Here is an 18458-nt window from a genome sequence, read left to right on the forward strand (position 1 = left end):
GCTTAGCCGTTTCTTCTTGCTGTGCCCTAGGCTGGTCGTAGCTGTGCTCTGCTTTCTGTTACTGGCCCAGAGACACCCTGCATCTGGAAAAAGGTGAGCAGGGCACCTCTGTTGGAGAACTTGAGTCAGCCCTCCAGGGGTTAGTCTGTCCCTGTGCCTTTCCGCCCATTTGCACGGCCTTAGTAACTGAGCCAGTGTGTTTCTGGCTACGGGGGTGTGCAGGAGCAGCACTGATGTCACTGCAGGAACTGCACGAAGGACCAGAGCAGTGTGGTTGAGGCGGAGATGCTTGCTGACATAGCTGACTAGATGAACTGGTCGACTGGTTAAATATTGGTGGGAAGGGAACTTGCAAAGCTGTTTTGAAGAAGTGGGTGGGTCTCAGCCACATCCCCACTGGCTTTCGTGTTGCACCCTCAATCCTGATTTCCATTTTCTGGACACGCTTTGCTTCCTGCTCTTCTGCTTGTTTTGCAGGAGATGCTGGCCAGTGGGTTGTGGCAGGCTGGCAGAAGTGTACGGAGACCTCCATTGGATGAACAAAGGCTGCCTGTTTTCTGCTCAGCCCAAAAACCTCACAGATGGCATGGGACGCCTGGTCATGGTCCTGTCACTGGTCTTTCAATCTGCAGGAGATGAGTGATGGTGGCACATCAGGCCATACCACCCTGGAAACATCGCTGTTAGCCTCATGGCAGTGTGACGTGGGTTGGCTGGTGGCCTTCAGATGCAGAGCACTTAATGCCGTGGATGGGAGCACTCTCTCTAAACTCCTTTTTCCCAGGCCCTTCAGCATTTTTTAATGCTTCTCTTCAGATACATCTGAAATAGGTATTACAGGGGTACACACTCCCGCTTCTCCCCTCCAGCAAGGCTGGGCTGCAGGGCAGGTGGTCACCTCCTCCTTGAGGGGCTTCATCCATGCGTGCTCCCTGTGTCGTGGGAGGGCCAGGCCATTTGCAGAGGTGGCACGATAACCAATTTTGCTTCTCGCTGTACGCCAGTGAACCCTGGCTGCTTTCCCGCTGACGTAACCTGCGGGGCCAGCAGGATGTCGAGGTGGCAGGGAGACAGCAGCTGCCAGGGGTGGGGGGAACAGCTGGCTCCTGCCCTAACCCTGCTGCATGGGGGACATGCTGGCCCGAAAGGTGGGGGGGGCAAGAGGGGAGAAATGCCTCCAAGAAGGAGCTGGGCCACCATGCTTGCCTTCCTCCGAGCCCATCTGCCCCTGCTTGTCAAAGGCGATGTCTGCACAGCCACCCAAAGCTTTGATACACACAGGCAGATGCCAGCGAGGTTTAATCCAGCTGGCTTGGGCAGCAGTAAGCAGGGAATTGCTGTCCTAACCTTTAATCACCTGAGCGAGTACCATGTGTACCTGAAAAGCTCAGGCTGAAAATGGCAGCCTTACAGTGAAAGGCAGAGGTTTTATCCAGCACTGATCCTGGCTGGTGGTTCCCTCGTGAGGGACAGGCTGCGTTGTGGATGGTCGTCCAGGCTGCTCAGGCCACCTCTGAGGTCAACTCTAGGTCCTGATGTCTGAGGGGCTCCATCCCTGGCTTGCAAGAAGAGGACCACTTGTCTGGCCCAGGAGAAATCCTGAGGGCCTTGAAGCATGTGGCCAGATCTTCTCCTCTTCCAGAAGGTCCTACAAAAACAGGAATATTGTACAAGGAGGTGACTTAGGCAGGACTATGGGCTTTAGCAGCACACAGGCCCCCACCCCCAACTGAAAAGTTGTGTAAATACCTTTCCAAGTTATGAGGTTTTCCTCAATAATACCAAAATCGCACAAGAGACAGGGAAGGATGTTTATGGGAAAGGCAGGTCTGCCACGCTGGGGCTTCATGCGAGAAATTGGTCCAGTACTGTCTGCTAAAGTTAGATCATGAATTTGAGAAGGCCTAGTTGAGGAAGCTCCTTAGCACAGCTGGATTGACCTTGATGTTTTTAACCTGACAAAGTCAATTCATGCTAAGAAGCAGCTGCTTTGGCTGTGGCACCTCTTCAGGGTACCTCCATGCAAGCCTAATGGGCCAGAGAGATGTCCACTTGGTATAAAGAAGGGTGCTGCTGAAAACTAACCCCCAAACCCAAGATCCACCCTCTTTTTGAGGAAGACTTTCATGTGGTGGGGAAGAGGCAGGGGAGAAATGAGTTCATTTAGAGTTATCCTCTTACAGTCTTCTTCCCCAGTAGCTCTTGGAGCATTTTCCAAGGGACACTTATTGTTACTCTGGCTTTACTCTTGGGAAACTGAGGCACGCAGCAGTAAGGTGACTGATCTGTGGTCAGTGCAAAGCCCAGAGAAGGACCTTGCTCTCTTGGGTTCCAGCCAGGTGCTCACTACAAGTTAAGTTATAAGTGATATAGAAATAGCCGTGCTACTCTCTTTAATTAGAAATCCCGATTTCTGTCGGGAAGCAGGTAGAGGAGGGAATTGGTGAGCCCTGCTGCTGCTTTTCCTTACTAACCCGCCTGACAGTTCCCTTTTACCATTTTACATATGGTCACTTGATACCAGCAGCTGCTTTGGGACATCTCTATCTGTCACATCGTTCTTTTTATTTCAGTGTCCAAAAGCTTCAGTGTTCCACAAAAAAAAAAAAAAAAGCGTTACAAAACCCACCCCTGGTAGCCGAGTTTCCTCTCAGTCTCGGTTCTAAACATGTCACTTTAATGATGTCTAAACTACGCAGCGCTTGATGAGCAAAACATTACTATCTTCTAGCCACATTTGTTTTCCCTGTCTCCCAGAGCATTATAGTCACCCGGGGAGAACTGCGTGTTCTACTTCGCTGCTGTAAAGCTATTATGGGTATGAAAAGTTCCCATTAATCTGCTCCACACATGGATGTTTCTGGATAAAGTTCAGTAGCCAGATCCCTCTTTCTTTGTGTGCATCAAACGAAGCAGAAAAACGCCTCCAATTTAAAGACACCAAATGAATAACCAAATAGATGAGATTAATTTTTGTTTAATCCACGTGGGCAGTGAAGCCAATGGCCAGTGTTTGTATGTGGACTTCTCCTGGGAGTTCATTACCAGCCGAGTCTGTAATAAGTTAATGCAGAGATTCCATGGAAATAGGGGGTTAATTATATGCAGAGGATGTTGGCCAATGTGCAGCTTTGAACAACAAAAATAGCCCAAAGTCTTGTGTTTTGGATGTGGAATCAATTAACGAGGTCCACGACATGTACCAGAATTTAAGATAGTTGTTGTACTATAAGGATGCTTTATTTTTTTTTTTTTTTCTTTTTAAAAAGCTAAGAAAATAAGTGGATAATGGAAGGCGAGGGACAGAAAGACATGAGACTGGTAATAAAACACTGGACTTTGGCCTGGGGCCAAAGCCAGCTTTTCAATGGGTTTGAAGTTTGGACAACAGCAGAGTTTGAACCGGTTTTCACTAACTGTCCAAAAGGTTATACCATAATAGATGGAGAGAAGAGGTTGCTTTTAGTTTACCAACTCCCTTCTCTCTGCTGGCAGGAGTGTTAGGCTGCTAATGCGCCGTAGTCATTAGACTGACGGATATCAGCATGTGGCGCGTCGTGCTGCAGATTCAACTCCGAAGCTGCAACATAAAATATTCTCCTCGATGCTGGTTGGCACAAGCCTAAATTTTTCCCCCTTTAAACATCTGGTCCTAATATAAAATGTGTCTTTCTGCCTTTTTTTTTTTTCCCTTACCACATATTTAGAAATGGCTTCTTTAAAAAATAGAGTGCGCCCCCTTCCCCTATATTTCAAGGTTTTAGAATTAACTGTATGTATGTGTGGTAGTTTAATAGTACAAGCTTGGGTCCTGAATAGAGCACAGCACTGAGCCTTTGCAAAGGGATGTTGTTTCACAAAAAACGCAGAGAAAGATGAGATTGCTTTTTCTTCCCTTCAGTGTTCGGAACTGTGAAACACACTTTTGGCTGTTACAAGTTTTCAAGGAGCCCCTTAAACAGGTAGAATACAAATCTGAATGAGAAAGATCTGACCCATTTTCACCCTCTTTTATTTTAGCACAAGCTCTGGGCGTGCTGCAGGCATTTAAGTCCCTCAGCTCCCACTGCTTTTTTTTTCTCATTCCCTTCGCCCAACTTGATCCCTAAAGCCATCAGTTTGTTCCTAGAAATTACGTACTTATTTGTTGTGTTGTGTTTTGTTTTGTTTGTTTGTTTGTTTTACACACAGAAATCCCCAGGCCAAAGCAAACAGCACTTAAGAAAAATGTTGCAAGACAATCCAATTTTGAGCCAAGCGCCCCTGATAACTTCTCAGCACCTTTGCTAAAGCGGTGGAGGCTGGGGCCACTGAGTCTCTGTAGAAATCACAGCGGGTAAGATTTGTTTAACTAATTAGCGGTGATCCTGAGCAACTCTGTGGTCTGTAATTTATGGGGTTTCCACCAAGTTCTGTGTTCAGCTCCTCACAGAGAGAGTGGGCCCCCGGACATTTTAGCATGTGGACTGCTGGAGACTGTCTGGCAAGGTCTGCCAAGGAGCCACCTGGGGTGCAGGGACATGGTGTGAGGTCGAGTGACCCTGCAGCCCCCCTGCCCCTCCTGGTGGCCCAGCCTCATCACTGGCCATTGTCCCGAAGGTACTCGGGGTGGGGGGGGGATCCAGGGTGCAGGCTAGGACAAGGGCAGGATTGATGCCGGTGGGGTTTACGACAGAGTGAGGAGGCCGACTATATGAGGAACCTTGGAGGGTGACGCTGGAGAAACGGACTTGGTCAGCAGGGGCGATGCAGGGACCATCCTGCCCGCTCGTCTGCCCGCCTGGCTGCTCCGAGTTAAAGTGTTACCAGTGAAGGCGGCTGCAGCCTTTACACAGCGGATCTGGTGTGCCCGTGGCCTCCCAGGGGCACCTGGGGACAAGGTCAGAGCAGCGGGAGGGGAAGGTTATTTCTGTGGCGGCTCTTTAGGCAGACGGGAAAGACGAGGCAGGGGAGGTCAGGCAGGAGGAGGATGCAGTAGCCGAGCTGAGGTGACCAGCCTCTGGCCATCAGGTTGATGAGGAGACACAGAAGCTGTGGGGCTTGTTAGTCAGGGTCCCAGCCTGCCGAAGGAGCCAGCAGTAATGAGTATGGTTTCCTATACGTTGCATGAGGATGGGCAATGCTGTTATTTTGACTGTAATACCGGGAATGGCTTCAGACACTGTGTTACAGGTGCACCAACAATGAATGCCGGCGTGCCCCCCAGTACCCACCAGGTATTAAAGCAGGAGCAGGCTACGTCTACTCCCTGGCTTGCCCGAATTTTGAATGGAAAAGGTATACCCCAAGTACCAGAGCACCACTCAACTCCCTTGTTTATATCCTGCAACTGGTTCAGTTTGGTCATAACCAAGTGACATGGGAACGTCCAGCCCCATTCATCCTGTAAGTATATGAAAACAGCATATTTTTTTGTTTTCTGAGTGATCTGAGGTGCGTCATAATAGATGGAGTCTTTACTGTCGTTTTTATTTCTTCCTTGTTTGGGAGTGCTTTAGGATGGGGCGACCTGCTGCTGACACAGCTGAGCAGTGCCATGTCCTGTGCCTTCAACTCAGCTGAAACTCTTCACAGAGCAAGAATGGATGATGGCAGCCTAATTCCTCTGTAACCAATCTGAGCAAGGAAGTATAATTATGATTGTTATCACTGGTGGATGTTTCAAAGGGAATGCGTGCTAGATACTCTGACTAAGCACTTAATTTTTTTCCATCAAATTGCTTCCAGCCCAGCAGCTAGCTCTACGTACATAATAGCTCTGTTGGCTTCAATGAGGTCCTCCAGCTAAGGTCAGCTGAGCACCTGCCCCGTGAGAGTGGGCCACAGAGCAGATGTGAGATGCCGTGGTGTCACCTCATTGACTCCTTTCCCCTCCTGCTGCAGACTCCCAGCCCACTGTCTACTTTTCAGCTTTTTGCCTTGTATAGTTTTAAATGAATCAAGCTCCATCTGATTTTACTCTTAAAACACTCGATCATTTCCCTTTTAAACTTCAGATTTTTGTTCACACTCAAATAAAAATACACATCAATATTTTATAATTTCTGCAGTGTATCCCCAGGCACAAATTATATTGTAATAATAAACGGGCTAGCTTGTTTTAATAGTTCCTGGCTTTTGGGTTTATGTAACATTGCAGGTGTGATTCTAGTAGCAATAGTGTAGGTGTGAATTATTATGTTAACGTAATACGCTGTACTTTATTGTGTTTTATTGCTTAATTGGCTTTTTCCATAAGGATTCTGCAGTTACTGGAAAATAATGCCAAGCTTTTCCATGAAAAGAATGATACTCTTTTTTTTTTTTTTTCTCTTTACTAAGGTCAGTCTGATTTCAGCATGTGACTGGGTGTGGGAAATGAAGGAAAGATGTCATTAAATGAATTAAAAAAGTGCTTACTAAGTCCTTAATAAAAAGCAGAGCATGCTAAAAGATGCTCCTTGTTATGCGTAGATACTTGTAGCCCCAAAGAGCCCTTGGGAAAACAGCTGGCTGAGCTTTCTGGCAAAGGAAGCCCTCTCCCATGTTCGGGGGATTCCCAGGTGGTGGGTGATACCTCTGGCTGGTTACGTGCTCTGTGATCTCCGCTGTCCTTCCCAACACCTTACTTTTGCCAGAGGATGGAAGATGATCAAAGTCATCCTTGCAGCAGCACACAGGCCCTGATCCCTGTGCCAGCGTACCCCTACAGGAGCGTACCTCTGAGCCACCCCGCACCAGGGCACCTGCCCTTCCCAGCCACCCTGTCTGGCCCCAAGCAGTGGGGATGCAGGGAGTCCTTTGGAGCAGTGTAGGGACCCCGTGTGTGGGTCCTGCTGCTGTGCCTGGGAATCAAAGGAGTGGGGTGGGTGATTTTCTAAGTGGAACCTCCATCATGCAGAATAGGAAACTTTTGATTTGCCCTTCTTCCTGTAATGGTATTTTCCAAAACTATTAATGAAAAGCAGGGCTGGGCAAGAACTGGCCACGAACTACAAAATATGGATGCAGATCTAGATTTCTAAGCAGGGTTTTGCTTGATTCCCCCCAAATGGTGAGGCTGTATGTGTGCTGAATGCTATCTTGCCTTACCAGAGATCAAACTGAAAATCTGCAGAGCTGAAAGCCCAATGGACACAGCATTAACGGCTGGGTTAATAGGAGTTAGCCATGCAACAGATTGTCCTTTTCTATGTCTGAGGCACAAAAAGTGTATACTCATGTCTTCCTTTTTCCAGGTCTCACCAAGTCTGACCCACAGAGGACACGCATGTCTGAGCTGTGTTTGAGCCCTCTGCCCAGGAAGGGAGGACTCGTCTCAGCCACAAAGGTCTCTGGGGTTTGTGCTGAAGTGGGTTTCCACCATCTGGGGTCTACCCAAGGGCGACATCATACTCGTAGAGGTAGGAAAACTTCATACAGAGAAGACTTTGAATTAGGAGTCCGCTGTGCATTGCAACATTTGACATCATTTTCACATAACTCCAGTGTTACTGCAAATTCGGGCAAAGTGTGAAATGATTCTCTCTCTTATCTTTGAGGAAATGCAATGTGCTCCAACCCTGATGACTCTGAAAGCCAGCTCTGTCCTCTTTTGGTCCATGTAAATTGTCAGGTTTATTGGAAAAGCTCAACAAACCTCAACAGCATAATCTACCCAATTAAATTTTAAGTACTTTGGGAAGCATTCAGTATTTTTTTCTTTTCACCTTATGCAGCTCCATAGAAACCCTTGGAGTTCTGCAGGTACGTACCGAGTTATGAAGAAGCTGGAGGCACTTAGAGGGCTGGAACATGATTAATAACTGTCAAATTACAAGGAACACTTTAAAATCCCTTAAACCCCTTAAATGTCTTCCCTCTCCTACTTTGTCCTAGGAACCAGGACATGAGCCTTTAGCTCATTCCTGTTGTTCCCTGGTGCAGTCCCTTCATTTGTGATTTGAGAGGATCTGAAGCCACGGGCAAGGCATTCAGAAACTTTAAAGCAAAGTCCTGACATGGAAAAAAAGGGAGTCTGGGTGAGCTGCAGCCCAGAGGATCACACAAGGAAGTAGCTGGTACATGCACACCAGCACCAGAGTCCTCAGACATCACAGGAACCATAGCTTGACTGCCAGATAAACTACCTCCTTTTGTATTCACAATTGCAAAATATCTCTGCAGCAGCTCTAGCAGTTGCTCAGAGGGAAAAGAAATAGAAAAAATCTTATTGCATCCTTAGCCTAACAGGTGTTTTCTAAAAAAAAAATAATAGCTGTGCCTTTTCATTTGGCCCTTTGCTCTATCTCCACTTGGTATCTGAAGTGTTTCTTTACCAGGAGACAAGCAGAGGCAGTCAACTCTTTGCAGACACCTGACAGTGGTTTTAGGTTTATAAATTTTAAGGTTGTTTTGTTGTATATATTTCAGTATTGGTTTTAGTTTTAGATTGCATGGAGTAACTATATTTATTTTGCTGCCTTGCTGTATTTTGCAGAAAAAATTAAGAAATAAGTTTATTTCTCATTCCTGTCTGCTGTGGAGGCCTCAATCTCAGAGTAAATTACAGGAGAAACCCAGAAACAGTTAATCGAAAGTCTTGTATAGTGCCCCGAAGGTCATTAGACTCAAGGTCTGAGCAGCTGCCAAGGAGAGTGAGCTCCAGGGCGGGAGCACTCATCTGAGAAATCCCCGTTGCTGGATGTGGAGGGGTCGAACCTGGGAGCTGGCTGCAGGCTGAGCCCAGCTGCCATGGCTGGACGTGGGGTAGGACCTCATTCCTCCTCATACTTCTGGTCCAAAGAGCTCTGCAAGGGGATGTGAGTTGCCATCTCATGGAAGGGCAACTGGCACTTGCCTGTCACTCCAGCCGGCTGGCTGCTTCTTTCACTAGCTGGGAGCAAGCAGGTAGCTCTAAAAACATTAAGACAGACGGTTGCTGGGAGTTAGGGCTGATGAACAGGAGCCATGTGTCCTGCTGTGAGCTGCTTTCCATCCCACCCACATCTTTCTCTCCCCATCAGAGTGACTCTGCAGAGGGTCTGCTGGTTTATCTTCCACTTCAGTCCTGTCTCTTTCCAACTTGGAGGTGGAAGTGAAACCACAGGATATGGAGGCAAGATGGAAACAGAGAGGCAGAGCGTTGTGATGTCTGTTCAGTATGTGTCTTCCAGTACCTCTTTCCACGTTAGAGAAGAATTTTGACTAAATAAAGTCATTAAGTGGAAACTGTTAGGAGCAAGGATGTATTTGGGTACCCGTGCACTGCTATTCACGAATGTTAAGCAGCATGTTAAACCTTCCTATAGATCAGTCGGTATCTGTGGGGCAGTCTTGATATTTTATTCCTCATTCATGCCATAATTGCAGGAATCCTTTATGCCAGTGTAAACACTGATCTCACTGCATGTTGGAATTACAAAGTATATAAGATGAGGAGAGCTGGAATAACAAGAATGTGTATTTTCCGAAAAAGTAGAAGGTTTCTGGAGGAGGAGTTTTCCCAAAGGGAGCTAAGTTTACACATCTAACTCATTCAGGCCTTTTTGCTTCTGAAGCTGACACACATATGCACAAACACACACAGTCCAGTATCTATTTCACGGACGCGTTCTTGCCATCTCAGTATGTAAAGGTCTTGAAAGCAATAGCTACTGGCAGTACCCCAATTCAACATATCTAATAGGTCCTTTCCAGTTACAAAATCACTAAGGACACATGCCCAAGTGAAAGCGGGGCTTAAACTATCGTGCTGTCAGAAGCAATGAAGCAAGCCTCATGTTCTTGTGGGCTTGATTTGTGGGTTCTTTGTTTTTTTAGTCTTGGTTTGCTGACTGCATCTCAAGAATTGTGTTGCTAGAGCGACTTCGCTGATGTAACTCCTGCAAGTAACTCCAATAGTCTCCAGTCTCCAGGACTGTTCAAAATCTAATAATAAACAGCAACGGGTTTTCATTGTTTTCCAAATTTTATAGATTAATAGGCTGCGGGTGGAAGGAAAAAAGGGTAGATATGATTCTTTGCAAACTACCTCTGACTCAGTGGATCTGCTCAGGTTTAAGAGGACGTGCCCTGCCTACATACTTAAAGCAGATATTTTGGATCAGCATCAAATGGCCTAACTCTACTGACTTAAACATAACATTTCCAATTTACATCATCTCAGTGTTTGAACCTGATGTTACGTGTGCAGACATGTAATCAGAGGAGTGACACTGCCTCCTTTCAGCTTAACGTTTGACCTTCTCTGTATACGCATTTTTGAGTCTAGAGGCTCATGGAAGTACATACACAAACACAAAATATCTACGCTTTGCCATGTTTTCCTGTCTGCTTAGGTGGGAAATCTTAGCTACAGTAACTATCGGAGAAAACTTTTTGATGCAAACAACCGTCAAAGGAAACAAATGCCTTGAAAGTGGTCCTTATGGTTTGCACCTGGTAAGGACATCCTGAATCTCCAGGCTAACAGGAACAGAGTTCCTCACAGGCTGACATACATTTTCCAGGCCTAAATTTCTGTTAGGAGGTTGTTTTGTTTTGTTTTGTTTTGTTTTGTTGTTTTTTTTACATTGGCGTTTCTCCTAGCAATTGTCATGCTGCCTATTTATACTTCTCAGCCTAGAGGAACTCTGGCCAGGCCTTATCTTAGTGGTCTGTATTCCTATGGTCACTGAACAGTTCAGGCTTATTCTTTTGAACAAAATTAATTATCATTAGGTTATCTAGGAGTTTGACTCATACACCGTCTTTCACTAATAAGCATCATTTTGAAGAGCTTGTGTTTAAAAAGAATTGTTATCTAATGCTTACTGGCAGGTTTTAAATCTTACATCCCTGTTGAGATTGATTTCCTGTACATGCCTAATTACTGATGACACAGTAAGATATAAGCTGAAGAGCTATCTTGCAACTGCAAAAAAAAAGCTTTAAGCCAAGTTCCCTTTGGCTTAAACAGAAGGAGGCTTCATTTTATTTCATTTAGTAAAGTCACCATGGAAGGATCCTCCTCCAAGAACTTGCAGCAATATAAGGAGTGTGTACAAAACAAGTCCAGACATCAAACAGGGCAACTCCCAAAATGTCTCTGCATTTGTAAACATGCTTCACATCTGCTCAGCTTTGCTGTAAGCATGAAACATAAAACTTGGGGTATCTGTCTTATTCATTTGAATGGATGCTAGTTCAGGCTGCGGCTTGATGAGATGGAGGCTGCAGCTGCAGCTGGCTAGAGAAACTTTTAAGAAGAAAAATCCACCCTGAAAAGTTGAACATATTTTAATTTAAAAAAAAAAAAAGAAGAGGATCAGTTGCCTGATTTGATTTGCAGTGCAGCCCTATGAATAGTTGTTGGAGCAACTGCCTAAGCACTGCAGGCACTGTTAGCCTTTTCCTGGGGTCAAATGACAATCTTTCATCTAAAGGATGTTTACCGATGATGAGAACATGGAGGGAGGGAGAAAAGCTTCTGCTTCATTGAGATACGTGTCCTTTATTCCCGAGTATGTGTGCAAATGGCTAAGGAGGCATTATTGGGAAGTATATTGAAGTTTTGTGTAACCACCACAACTGTGGACTGGCCTGCTTCAGCAGGTGTACATTTCCAAATATCTAGTAGAAATTCTTGCAGTGAGAATGGGTGCGTAGTAGTTTATAAGGATGCAGAGTGGCATGGCTTATCCCCAAGTTAGGAAGATAATACACTTCATCAGTAAAAAACAGTTTTATACCAGCACAGGTACCTGCACAGCATGGATAGTACTCTTAGAGACCACATCAATTAAAAAAAAATATATAGTAGCATCCACCTATGTTTGGTACATAATCATAACCTGTGGAGTGTGTACGGATAGCAGGTCTGAGATACATGTGCTGTAAAGTGAGTGGCATGAGATGATCTTTGTTCATGGCCAGGCACTAAATGAGACTCTCTGTTTTAAATGTTAGTGAATATTGTGGACACTGCACTACTACTTAATATAACTTCTGGACCGAGCTGCTGCAAGCAGCTTTTGCCCACAGTTGCTTATCACTGTCCCTTCTCTCTCTGCAAGTTACATTGCTAAGGTTGACTGGCAGAGCTGCTGATCTGATTTGCCTCATGCACTTCAGTCAAAATATTTACCTGTACATCTGACTATGAAGAAGGGCATCTGTCCATAGTCTGAGGCTTTTGGCTTGAGGCAAACCATGTCAAGTATATATAACAAGAATAAGCAGACCAAGACTGATCTGGACTTTCAAGAGTCCGAGGATCTGAAACTAAAAGAACAGTGTCTAACAGTTTTACTAACTTTTATGCTATTTGAATCCATAAATACAATCACCACTAATCATGCCATCGTTGGACTACTTTCACACACGGGTTAGTACAACTATTTTCTCTCTCCGCCCTCATGCCAATTTCTAGTTAGATATGCCAGCCGGGCACATTTGTTTCCATGGGAAATGGTCTTCTTTGTGTAAAGAATTTACACAATTTTCAATGTAGAGACTGTAAATCTGTCACCACTTAAACACGTTAAGCACTGTTTCAGGAGTGCTGCAGCCTTCTGGAAAACCCTGGGCTTCACAGTATAGTTATTAAATACCATGCAGTGAGAAATCTGTGGGTATGTTGGTGGGGGAGAAAGGGGAAAGTAAGGCACATCCTAACAGGTAAGGTGATATCTGCTGCTTAAGGACTTAGAAATGGCTTGGCCTTCTGTCTTTGGCAAAACTTCACTTTTTATGTGCTCTGTGGCTTGTGTCACTTGGCCGCATCCCACCCTTAACTCTAGCATGGCTACATTTCAGCAATGTGGTGTGTGTAAGTGTCGTGAATTATTATTTGTATGGCAGCAGTACCTGGAGGCTTAAGCGAGGACTGTAACCCATTGCGTTAGGCACAGAACAAATACACTGTGAGAGGCAGTTTCACTCTGAAGATCTCATGGTCTAAACAGACCAGCAAAAGAGCAGGAATGGAAAGAGAAACAGAGAGCTGAAAAAATCCACCACTTTCCTGGTGGTGGCTGGTTTTGTGTCTTCCCAGCAGCGAGTGTTGTGTCACTTAGTGCCGCAGAAGGCAACTTTTGGGTCAGATCTACACACAGGGCTTTTGCAGGGTAGCTGTGGTGGCTTTTCCCGCTGTGACAACTTAAGAGCATTTCTTGTCCTCTGTGACTGCTGTGTCCTACTGCCAGAGTGACTGTCCTAATGCCTTAGCGACTGTCCTAATGCCTTAGCCAGTGAATAAAGGTACACGTGCCTACATCGTGGTCCTTCTAGTTTCCTTTGAGTTTCAAACTGCTTGTATACAGCAGATCATTGGTATTGCTGGAGGTGGGCCTCAAGTACCTGGACTCCTAACGCCCACTAGCCTCCACCGTATGCTTCAGGCTAAAAGGTGCTGTGCAAAGGATATGTCATGTTGTTATTACAGTCACTTTTCCAAGGGAACTGTGTGTCAGAGGGTTTTTTTTTGTTCTTTGTTGTTTTCCTAACTCACAAAAATATCTGATGTTCTCCAGAGTACAATGGACTTAATCCACACTGCTAATACTTATTTCTATAAATCTCCTTAATAGGACTGAAGGAGCAGTGACTGGTAACCTGCCTGCAATGCCACAACCCTTCCTGAACTTTTTGAGTGACTGGGTTGGTAGGAAATGACGGCAGAGTGCTGACGAGATTAGCACTTCATGATCTTCGTAGTGTGAAAAAACCCCAGGACCAACTCATTCTTCAAGCTCCTCAGTGACTAATAGGTGTTTTATCATCCTTTTGATTAGAAAGCATTTATCAGCAATCTTTGCTAGCTCACTGCATGAATTGACCTGTCATTCAGTCTCAGCCCTTGGAACTGGTAATTAAGTTTAGCAATCCACCTCAGCAGCTCAGATTGAGATATGCAGTATGTTTCCATGTGAGTAGGAGGGTACTTTGGGTTTTCCTTCCCAAAAGGAAAGGGCCTCAATAAAAGTGAATGAAGGGTCCCAGCAGATGCCTGCTTATGTCAGGTACCTGCAACCATCAAAGCCTTGCAAGCAGAGCGCAGTGAGTGGCACGGAGCAGCTCCACCACGGCTGGAGGTGTGCTGTGGTGGCATGGCACTGGGGCTGACCTGACTACCTGTGGCCCCAGGACTGGAGCAGCTTTACTTGGAGTTGCTCAATGTAAGCTGGGAACAACGCACTGTGTTCACTAGACAAGTACCTGCTTCAACGCCAAACTTTCCAAGTTGCCCGCTTTTGGGGCTGTAAAGGAGATCTGCACTTCATTCTTGACGTTTAGGTATGTCAGCCTTGAAATTTAGGCACGGATATGAAACGTTGAAGTCCGGATACCTCTTTGTGTTGAGTAAGGGGTAAAGCAAAGCAATTGCAGTGAAGCATGTTATGTGTGTCGAAATCCGGAGATAAAGTACACTGACACAGGTCCTACGCCTTCTCTGGTACATTTCTTCTCAATGCCAGCAGAGGACATGTTTTATTGACAATGTAAACAAAAAAAAAAAAGCAAGCCAGTCTCCTGCTGAAGGAAGTCAGGAGTCAGACCCTATGGAAAAGTGACTGAACTGCAATGTTACGCCGTGATTTGCCATGTTAACTTGAAGGTAATGCTAGCAACATCACAGGTAGTGCTGACATGAAGACTGCATGCCTATTGTTATCTCTTGGCCTGTCCAGGTATCATTTTCTTTTCAAGATGAGAGGAAATTTGCGGATCGCTTACACTGAGACCGTACCTATAGTAAAGGATCTTTTTACCCTCCTTGTCTAAATCTTTCATTGACATTAGTTGATAGAAGCTGATTTTCAGTAGCTAGCCAACTGTTTTTTTAAGCAAACTTTGCTCTGAAAAGACAGATGTCTTAAAAAACCCCACCCAACCTTCTTCACAACTGCCAAGGGGTACAGAAACGACAGTGTCCCCAGTACTCGCTCCAAAATCAGGTTCAAGTTGCCTGATTTGGGGTTTTGGAGGAAACACGCAATTTGCAGCGTTCGCTGAACCTCACAGAAGATTTGAATTCTAATTTGTCTGGAGCTGCCCTGAAATATTCCTTACCATTCCTGAAATATTCCTTACTCTGTTTTACCACAGGAAACATCCTGAGGGGATTTTTCTGCTGCTTCTTTTTTTCCCCCTTTCATTACAACAGGCTCGTCTCCGTGCTGTCTTAAGGAGACCACCTACAATTTAAAGAAATAAAGACCTCCGTGAAAAAGTACAGGCAAACCTGATATTTAAGGGTCAGTTCCCCACAATATTTATCTAGTTGTCTGAGCTGGTCTAACCACAGAGGGGGGAAAAAAGCGCCCATTTTCATGTGATGGCTGGGAGGGTAACCTCTGTTAAAAAACAACAACAAAAACAAAACCCAGCGACCTAAAAGCAATGGGAAAAATGCCAAGGAGAGGAAAGGAAAAGGACTCTGATATTCATGAGGTATAGCGAATAATAGCACTGGGAGGTAGCACTGCTTACAAAGTATGTACTTGGTGAGGATAAAGCAAGTTAAATTTTGGAGCGGAGAGAAAGGATGCTGCCTAATATAATTTATTTAAGAAGTTTCTCTGTGTTTCTAAGGGGGAAAAGCGTTCCTGGACATTGAAAAAAAAAAAAGGATGGAGCACGAGCAACAAAATACACTTCTTCCTTGAAACCACCCAGGGCTTCCTTACAGCCTCCTGCTCCCTGAAGATCATGTGCGTTAACTTCAGACCAAAAAAAGAGAGAAGGAAAAAAATCCTTACAATTTGGAGCAAAGGCCGCCTTTCCTCACCAAGATACTAAGCGGGGACATAAATTACAGGGTATCTGTTTCAGGCCCCTTTCAATATACGGCTCCTATAAGAGCTCCGGAGTAAGATAATCCTCTGGAGATCAGAGGCAGCATGTTATTAGCAAAAGCTCATAGGTTACATTTACTGGTGTCTTGGGTACCTTTATGCTGAAGTGTTAGTATCAGCTAGAGAGTGCATAATCTTTCTCCTGAGTCTAATTATATATTCACTGTGCAGACAACAAAATATTCATATGTATTTAATTAGTAAAAAGATTATGCTTTAAACCCACAAAATCAAGGCAGTAAGAAGCAAGGATGAAAAGTCAAATAGCCCTTAAATTGGTCTTTTATCTGATCGCATCACTGACTGCCTGGGAGCCCCCAAGCCCCAGTGCGAAAGATACTGTAAAAACATTTAAATATAAAGCCATAGTTGAATAAGCTACAGCCAGAGCGAAAACCTTGGTCTCTGGTACACTTAATGACCAGTTGAATTCTTCCTGATTTACACCAGTTCATATGGAAATGGAAATGCGTACGGTTTGTGTTTTCTCAGCCCCTCAGTTGGATCGTCTATAACGTTTGTGGTGTGGGTGAAATGCCTTCTGCCGCTTGTAAAAGCAGTTTGTTATCTGCTTTGGAAATTTCTCATTTACATTATCCCATTACAGTATATTAGGTAAAGTTCCCAAGGACTTGCATTAAAGTTAGATTAATAGCTTAAATAGGGGGTTATATATTGACAGGCTGAGAGAGTTGGGGCTGTTCAGCCTGGAGAAGAGAAGGCTCCAGGGAGATCTTATTGCAGCCTTCCAGTACCTAAAGGGGGCCTACAGGAGAGCTGGGGAGGGACTTTTTACAAGGGCATGTAGTGATAGGAGGAGGGGGAATGGCTTTAAACTGGAAGAGGGCAGGTTTAGATTAAACATTAGGAAGAAATTTTTCATTCTGAGGGTGGTGAGGCACCAGAACATGTTGCTCAGAGAAGCTGTGGAGGCCCCATCCCTGGAGGTGTTCAAGGCCAGGCTGGATGTGGCCTTGGGCAACCTGGTCTAGTGGGAGGTGTCCCTGCCTATGGTGGGGGGTTGGAACTCGATGATCTTCAAAGTCCCTTCCAACCTAAACCATTCTATGATTTAAATATAAACCGTAAAGGCTTCACCCTTGAAAATAATTCCATTGTTTTATCTTCTCATCTGAAGTACCTTATTTTTTTCTTTTTTTTTTTTTTTTAGTGCGGTAAATTACCTGGATTTTGCAGGTGCTTTCTGAAATCTAATGGCAACATAATTGTTATACAAAGTTGCAGCAGTTAAGTTTTTATCACAGAGCCTGTGGCTAAAGAAGAGATCTGGGAATGGGGAGAACGAAGCACTTTTTGTGCTTCTGCTAGTTTTCTCTCTGCCTGGCCCTGGGTGAGCTCTTTCAGCTGAGATTTTCAGGAGTGGTCACTCAGTCCCGAAGCCTGTTGGCGTGGCATTATTTTTGTAACCTGTTGTTGAGTATCAAGAGCCCCAAAGCAGACAGTACATCTCTGGCCAGGCAATGTCCCCCCAGTCACCATCTCCAGGTTCTCAGGGCAGCCCTAGTGCCCCAGCCGTCCTCTGGATCAGACCAGCTTCACGCAGCTTTGGCTCTGCTTTTCCATGTTCAAGTAGTATAATGCCTTAATCTCACAGACATTTAGGTTGGAAAGGACCTCTGGAGGGACACCTTCAAAGTAGTGCCATTGTCAAGTTAGATCAGTTTTTCCCCCGGCCAGGACAGGGACCTGCAGATATGTGTTTCCCAGAGGTATGCTCTGTGGTATGTGTCTCAGTGCAAAGAGTGAGCAAGACTGAAAGGAAAAATACCCACGAAGCGAGCTGAAAATCCAGCTCCTAGAATTAGAGGAGTTAAGGGGATTCAGTCCTGCCTTAACAGAGTTCAGACAATTAAAATAAGCCATTGGTATTGAGGATTAATCAGCTCAGTTGGGATGGGTGATAACAAATGCCCTTCAGTGGGCTGTGACCACGCTGATGCTGCATCCACAGCCCATCTTTTGGAAGCTGCAGACTCTCCCCAGAGAAGAGTGTCAGAATAAATCTGCTCAGTATCCCCAAACTGAAAATTTATGAAGGTTTCATCCTGGAAAGATAGGACCTCCGTGAAAGCGAAGTAGAAAATAGAGGGCCTCTTCATGCTAAGCCCTGTCATACAATATAGCTATTGTTTCATTTCATACATCTAGGCTGGGAGCGGTGTGCCATATGCAGAGCATGAATGGGGATACAGTCAATTTATTCCTTTAGCAGTTTTTAAAACCATCACATGTCTGTGTATGCAGCGTGTGGAGTCTGTCATGCAAAGGCTTCTGTTTTTTTTTTTTTTTTTTTTTTAAACACCCTTATAAAGGGGTTGAAAGGGATCTCAAAGAATGCAGGATATTGAGGGACTGATTGCAGATCTCTACGCAGAGCGCGGAACCAGGAGACATGGCTCCTGAGCTGTGGTCACTTGCTCTTGCAACAGGCACTGTGGGATGTGTAGATGGCCGGACCTCCACAGTCCCTCCCGGCTCTGCAAGTAAATGCTAGGTAATTTTTTGACCAGCTGGGTAAACCCGGGTCTTCAGAAGTATTTGGATACTTAGGTTGTCTTGGTACTTCGGTGCAAGTAAATGTCCTCCTGAGCTGACTCTTTAAGGGAGGAGATTTGTTCAAGCCAAGCTTTCTTTCTCCTT

General features: G+C 45.1%; 2 long non-coding RNA genes across 6 annotated transcripts in view; both read left to right on the forward strand.

Moving 5' to 3' along the window:
• The first annotated feature begins 78 nt into the window (after positions 1 to 78).
• Positions 79 to 5309, forward strand: LOC309686427. 3 transcript variants are annotated; one of them, XR_014270539.1, is made up of 4 exons: positions 79 to 93; positions 478 to 831; positions 4192 to 4336; positions 5159 to 5309. It is a non-coding gene; the product is annotated as an uncharacterized lncRNA (long non-coding RNA). The 3 variants fall into 3 exon arrangements; XR_014270540.1 differs by lacking the exon at positions 79 to 93 and having other exon boundaries at positions 427 to 831; XR_014270541.1 differs by lacking the exon at positions 79 to 93 and having other exon boundaries at positions 427 to 831; positions 5173 to 5208.
• A 320-nt stretch (positions 5310 to 5629) lies between these two features.
• The window catches only part of LOC309686828, a 40063-nt gene continuing 27234 nt past the window's right edge, over positions 5630 to 18458 (forward strand). For all 3 annotated transcript variants that reach the window (XR_014270583.1, XR_014270584.1, XR_014270585.1), the window contains exon 1: positions 5630 to 7382. This is a non-coding gene — a long non-coding RNA (uncharacterized lncRNA). The remainder of the gene's footprint in view (positions 7383 to 18458) is intronic.

This window comes from Vanellus vanellus (genome assembly GCF_965231255.1).
Source record: "Vanellus vanellus genome assembly, chromosome: 2".
Taxonomy (NCBI): domain Eukaryota; kingdom Metazoa; phylum Chordata; class Aves; order Charadriiformes; family Charadriidae; genus Vanellus; species Vanellus vanellus.